Below are 5,284 nucleotides of genomic sequence, written 5' to 3'. Positions count from 1 at the left end.
ACATAGAAATATATAGGAAAATTTTTTTAAAATCTTTTTCTTAAGAATGACAAAGCCATAATTCATCATATTTATATGGGAGCATGCTCAGGTAGTGTAGATTCGAGTTTGTTCAAATCATGACCCCCGGGGGTAGGGCGAGGCCAAAATGGCCGACCAAATTTTTCAAAGATTTATATAGGAAAATTCTTTAAAAATCATTTTCTAACAAATAGCAAATCCATGATTGTTAATTGGACTACTTTTGGATTTAATAATTACAATAAAAAGCCAATTTCTACTTTTTCCTACCCTTAGTTTTTTTCCTACCCTTAGTGCTCAGGTGAGCGATGTGGCCCATGGGCTCTTGTTTGGATTGTGTATTACGTCAGAATACTTCCACAACAATTTTCCACTGAGTTACATTTTCACTGAAGGTTCATGTCACTTGGGTGGCAGCTTGGAATTTGGTTTATCCAATGGTTTTAAAGGTGACATTAATGTACCGAGCATATACTTACACTCTTATGGGGGAGGGTATCAAGTAGTCCACATTTTTCATTGAGTTCTTGAATGTTCGGCCTTATTTTCTTCATATTTTAGCGATAATTTGAACCACTTTGTTGCAGGTCTGGTACCCAGGTGACCAACAGCCATGCCCACATTCAGCTGTTCAGCTCTTTGTCCCCTGCCAGATCTTCTCACCTCTTTGTAGTTTTTCTCTGTGACTGGTATAGTGGCACTTTTTACATCGGATGGAAAGGATCCATGCCAGGCCTCTTTTTTCCTTCCCATGCTGATTCCAGTCGAGTAGACCATCACAGTCTGGAAACTTATGTGAGTGTTCTTTAAATGCATTTTTCCAGATTTAGCATTAGCATTCTTTTCTTGGTGAAGTACTTTGTATAATTTCCAGGGATATGCCTTTGTTGTACAATCTTCATCTCATGTGCACTGCCTCGGCTCTTCAATAGATATCTATAACTGCAAACATTCCATTTTTAGCTCACCTGAGCCGAAGGCTCAAGTGAGCTTTTCTGATCAAAATTTGTCCGTTGTCTGTCGTTGTCATAGTCGTTGTCGTCGTTAACTTTTCACATTTTCATCTTCTTCTCAAGAACCGCTGGACCAATTTCAACCAAACTTGCCACAAAGTATCCTTAGGTGAAGGGGATTCAAGTTTGTTCAAATGAAGGGCCACACCCTTTTCCAAGAGGAGATAATTATGAATTAGTGAAAAATTAATGACATTTTTAAAAAATCTTCTTCTCAAGAACCACTGGGCCAAAAAAAATGAAACTCATGTGGAAGCATCCTCAGGTAGTGTAGATTCAAGTTTGTTCAAATCATGACCCCCGGTGGTAGGGTTGGGCCACAATGGCTGATCAAAGTTTTACATGGGAGTATATAGAGAAAATCTTTAAAAATCTTCTTCTCAAGAACCACTGGGCCAAAAAAAATGAAACTCATGTGGAAGCATCCTCAGGTAGTGTAGATTCAAGTTTGTTCAAATCATGACCCCCGGTGGTAGGGTTGGGCCACAATGGCTGAACAAAGTTTTACATGGGAGTATATAGAGAAAATCTTTAAAAATCTTCTTCTCAAAAACCACTGGGCCAGGAAAGATGAAACTCATGTGGAAGCATCCTCAGGTAGTGTAGATTCAAGTTTGTTCAAATCATGACCCCTGGGGGTAGGGTGGGGCCACAATGGCCAATCAAAGTTTTATATGGGAGTATATAGGGAAAATCTTAAAAATTCTTCTTCTCAAGAACCACTGGGCCAAAAAAAATGTAACTCATGTAACTCATGTGGAAGCATCCTCAGTAGTGTAGATTCAAGTTTGTTCAAATCATGACCCCCGTGGGTAGGATAGGGCCACAATGGCTGATCAAAGTTTTACACAGGAATTTATAGGAAAATCTTCTTCTGAAGTACTTCAAAGCAATGATTAGTGATAGTATAGGAAGAAAATGTTTTAAAAAAATCTTTTTTATCAAGAACAGCAAAGTCATATCCTGTATTAATATGAAGACATTCTAAAGTAGTATTAAATTCAAGCCCTCCCCCCCCCCCCTTCAGTAAACTTTTTAGTTCTGATCTGATTTGTGTTTTTTCCTAGCCGATTTGCTCAGGTGAGCGATGTGGCCCCTGGACCTCTTGTTTCTTTGGTGACCTAATTCGATTCTCTATAGAGAAACGATCAGTCGTATTTTAGGGCTGCTAACTACACGTAGCGGAATAGAAATAAAGTCCTTGTTTTTGTGAATGATGCAGAATAACCTCCTCGGTCTCGAAATGCCTCGGCTTTTATCTTTCAAACAACATTTCTCAACCTCGGAGGTTATTCTGCAACATTCACGAAAACGTGGACTTTATTTCTTAAATATTATGATGCTTTAAAGCTCAATTTCAATGGAAAAATATAACAATTTATTTATCAATTTTTGGCAAAATTTTTAGGCCTTCTGTATTAAATTTGGACTCGTGTACTAGAAATATCATAAATGTAGCAGAATTATGCCACTGAATTAAAGGGAACTCTTTTTTTCAGGTGTGCATGATACAACTTCCTAGATGGTGTGTAGGCTGTTTATCAACATGTGAAACCCATGTGTATTTCAGGGTTGGTATGTTTATATTGTCAATTTTCTTTCTTAAAAGCCTCATGAGACATTTATTATGCCCCCCTTCGAAGAAGGGAGGGTATATAGCTTTGCTGCTGTTGGTCGGTCTGTCGGTACACTTATGCCCTGTTCACACGGAGAGTTTAATTTGAATTAAATGTAAAGTTACTGCGAATTAGCTTCGCTTAGAGTTCACACGGAAAATTTAATGTGAATTAGTTTAATTCGTATTAATTTACTGCGCATTAAATTACTTCGCATTAGCTCCGTGTGAACACTAAGCGAAGCTAATTCGAATTAAATTTTGATGCATGCCGAAGGCCAGAATTAAGTCACGTACAGGACACGTGTTGGTGGTTATATATAGGTATTTGTGCTATATTTGTTTAAAAAATTGAGGGAAAGTATGTAAATCACTAAAATCAATGAATACCTGTAGCCACTACATGATGTATCAAAGGATGGTTCTGCACACATGACGTGATTTACAAATGACGTCATAATAGACTTACTGACGCCTGACTGTAGTAGAAAAATTTTAATTTGCATTAGTTTACTTCGCATTAGCTGTCATATGAATGCAATTTAATACGCATTTATTTGATTTGCATTAGTTTACTTCGCATTAATTTACTGCGAATATGAATTAAACTCATCGTGTGAACAGGGCATTAGTTTCTGTTCATTTTCTTCACAACCGTTGCACATACTGAAATGAAATATGGTATACAGATATATCACATGAATATATGGGTCAAGTTGTGTTTTGGATACGAACGGAAGACCTTAATAACTTCCTTGTGTGAGAACTAAAGAGGAGCAGATATCTCTTATTTTGACTACAATTTCTCTGATTTCAGGAGTAGTTTCCTCTGTTAAAGATCAATAATTCACAACATACAATGCGGCATGCAGTCTGGTCATCAATGGAGAGTTTTGACACCTGTATACTTGTATTCTACCAGTCATCTTTGTAGCCTTTGTTGTGTTCATCAGACAGGTAAGAAAAAGAGTTAATAAAATTAAATCAAGCTATGTAGTGATATATAGTGAAATTATTTCTTTGTTCGAGACATAAATGCCATCTTGTAGCACTCTCCCTTGGGAATCTGGCAAAATCCCTGATTCTTGTAAAAATGGTATTTGCTTATATGGAAGATTCATATTAAAACTTTGAATTACAAATTGACCTTTGATATACCGTAGATCAGATATGAATTATTTTAAAAAACATTTAAATGATCCTTAAGTTTTTTTCAAGGTTCTTTTTATCATTTCAGGCTTTAGGTGAAAGTGGTCTGTCACTGAGTCAACAATTACTGTGACCCAATATTTGGTGCCATTCACAAGCAGAAAAATATACATAAAGCCAACATTCATCATGTTTGATCTTAAACTACACGACTACCAGGTAATATGTTTATTAATGATTATTAATGATCCTTATTTTGGCAAAAAGTGTTGTTTCTGTCTCGGTCTATCATTAACATTAGCTAATTTATTTACTTTGTATTTGAAATACAATTGTCATGTATAGTAAAAAAAAATTATTTGAATTTTTCTAGTCTTTAAACATTCTTGTAGGTAAAATGGGGATGTTTCTACCATTATCATCATATATACCCTGAAAACTTGTACTTTAAATATACACAAAGTATCATAGTAAAAAAAAGAATAATGGGATTCATTGTATTTCTATAGTGTTGTATAACTGGAGCCCTGCCCAGTATTACTCAAACGTGAGCTATGGGGAGAGAGTCCAGAGATATTTCCCCTATGGATGTGTTTCAAAGAATTCTGATGGACCTTGGAGCCGTGTCAGTTATAGGAGATCATTTCACTACTTGTGTTTTTCCAAAAATTTCCATGTGACCTAGAGATGGACTCTGGATATTTTATTGATTTCTCATATGGCCTGAAGCAGGACAAACCACCAGGAATACTATGTGAAAGAACCTTTATAATTTTTGGATGGTTGTGGGAATTTGATGTATTATTGTAGTGTATAACCATGACATTTTCCATGATATATCCTAGGATGATAGAAGAATTCATTTTGCTAGATATTTGTTTAAGATTACTTAGGCTTACTATTTTATCTGAATGAGACAGAATCATTCAGAGAGCATTTAATTATTTTTTTTATCTAGAAGTATTGAGGTTTAATAATTATACTTTTTTCATTTTTTACTTAAATTTCCTTTTTGAAGTTTATTGTATTCTTAAGATTGATTCAAAATATATTTGTATGTCTTTGTTTTGAACATTTTTTTTATACATGTATAAAGTTTTTTTTCCGATATATTATTTAAGCTAAAAAGCGGTGGAGGTATTTTTACCAGAGATTTCCTGAACGCTGAAAAGAAACTAATTTTAGCTTATTATTACCTTAGATTGTTTCTATACATAAGAAATCTAGGTAACTGTGGGAAGTTTTCTTTTCTTTATATATGTATTTGAATCAGCACTTGTCTGAATTTTAAATTTAAGCTAAAAACAGGAGTTTTTTTTTTTTAATTCGTGCTTGATCACAAATAAATAGATTTAATACAAGGGAGGTTTTTAGTGCTTACCTGAATATTTGAATTTAAAAGTAAGGGAGATATTTAGTACTTGTCAGAATAATTAAATTTAAAATTAGGGAGGTACATGTATTTAAGTTTAAAAATAGGAAGTTA

The 5,284-nt window shown here is 34.7% G+C and overlaps 1 long non-coding RNA gene across 2 annotated transcripts; it reads left to right on the top strand.

The window, feature by feature from the left end:
• Window positions 1-627: 627 nt before the first annotated feature.
• LOC134247658 (uncharacterized) lies at window positions 628-4,760 on the top strand. 2 transcript variants are annotated; one of them, XR_009987897.1, is made up of 5 exons: window positions 628-816; window positions 2,534-2,605; window positions 3,467-3,606; window positions 3,887-4,017; window positions 4,308-4,760. It is a non-coding gene; the product is annotated as an uncharacterized LOC134247658 (long non-coding RNA). The 2 variants fall into 2 exon arrangements; XR_009987898.1 differs by having other exon boundaries at window positions 2,534-2,609.
• Window positions 4,761-5,284: the final 524 nt, after the last annotated feature.

Source organism: Saccostrea cucullata, unplaced genomic scaffold, assembly GCF_032062105.1.
Source record: "Saccostrea cucullata isolate Sc308-1 unplaced genomic scaffold, CSIRO_AGI_Scuc_v1 ctg5716, whole genome shotgun sequence".
NCBI classification, from domain to species: Eukaryota; Metazoa; Mollusca; class Bivalvia; order Ostreida; family Ostreidae; genus Saccostrea; species Saccostrea cuccullata.
Note: the sequence above shows the minus strand (reverse complement) of the source record. Positions and strands in the feature narration are given on the sequence as shown.